General features: G+C 36.9%; 1 non-coding gene across 1 annotated transcript; it reads left to right on the top strand.

Moving 5' to 3' along the window:
- Nucleotides 1-71: 71 nt before the first annotated feature.
- TRNAL-UAG lies at nt 72-153 on the top strand. The gene has a single exon. It is a non-coding gene; the product is annotated as a tRNA-Leu (tRNA).
- Nucleotides 154-1290: the final 1137 nt, after the last annotated feature.

The following is a 1290-nucleotide window of genomic DNA, read 5'->3' as shown; positions in this document are numbered from 1 at the left end:
TGTTGACGTTTTTATTCTTATTGTTAATGTCTCTGTGGTTTTTGCCTCTGCTGTTCTCAGCTTACAACACAGGTAGCGTGGCCGAGTGGTCTAAGGCGCTGGTTTTAGGCACCAGTCTCTTCGGAGGCGTGGGTTCGAATCCCACCGCTGCCATCTTTTTTTTTCTTTACATGTAATGGTAGTAGTGGCAGTAATATTATTTTGGTTGATGATGGTGTGACTTTCTTTTTGTTTTGCTGTTTTGTGTTTGCTTGTTTTTTTCTTTTGCTTTTTGGTTTGTTTGTTGTTTGTTGTTTTTAGTTGTTGTTGTTGTGTTTGGTTTGCTTGTTTTTTTGCAATTTCTTTTTTTCTAAAGTTATTGATCTTGTTATTTTTTCTGTTTGTTGTTTTTGCCGTGGCAGTTCTCAACATACAACACACAGGTAGCGTAGCCACTTGGTCTAAGGCACAAGTGTCTTCGGAAGTGTGCGGGTTCGAATCCCACTGCTGCCATTTTACTTTATTTTTAGCTGATGAAGATAAAACTTTTTGTGTTTTTTGAGTCTGTTTTTTCTAATTCTTTTTGCTATAGTTATTAATGTCATTTTTGTTGTTGATGTTATTATTGTTGTCTTTTGTCACTGCTGTTCTCAGTTTACAACACAGTTAGCGTGGCTAAATTTCTACACCGATGGTTTTTGGCACCAGTTTTTTTCGGAGGTGTGGGTTCGAATCCCACCACTGCCATTTCTCCCCTTTAGATGTATTGATGGAGGTGACATAACTTATTTATTTATCTATTAATTCATTCATTTATTTTTTGATCTTCTTAGCGTACGAAGATTAAACTTTCTTTTTGTTTTGTTGTGTCTGTTTGTTTGGGTTTTTTTGTAATTTATTTCCTATTTTTCCTTCTTTTATTTTTGCTATAATTGTTGACGTTGTTATTTTTAGTGTTGATGTTGCTGTGGTTTTTGCCTCCGCTGTTCCCATTTTACAACACAGGTAGCGTGGCCGAGTGGTCAAAGGCGCTGGTTTAAGGCAAAAGTCTCATCTGAGGCGTGGGTTCGAATTCCACAGCCGCCATCTTCTTTCTGACATCTATTTAGAATGACAATGTATAAATATGGTGACGGTAACATTTGTTTCAATGCAACGGTTGCTTCTGAAGTTTTCTATTTAATTTTTATCATTTACATGTGTTGTTGCAGTTGCTGTTACACATTTTGCGGCTTTTAAAAAAATACATCGTCATCATTTTACACGCACACACACACACACACACACACACACACACACACACACACACAC

Source organism: Aplysia californica, unplaced genomic scaffold (assembly GCF_000002075.1).
Source record: "Aplysia californica isolate F4 #8 unplaced genomic scaffold, AplCal3.0 scaffold01081, whole genome shotgun sequence".
Taxonomy (NCBI): Eukaryota; Metazoa; Mollusca; class Gastropoda; order Aplysiida; family Aplysiidae; genus Aplysia; species Aplysia californica.
This window is presented reverse-complemented; position numbering and strand designations above follow the sequence as displayed.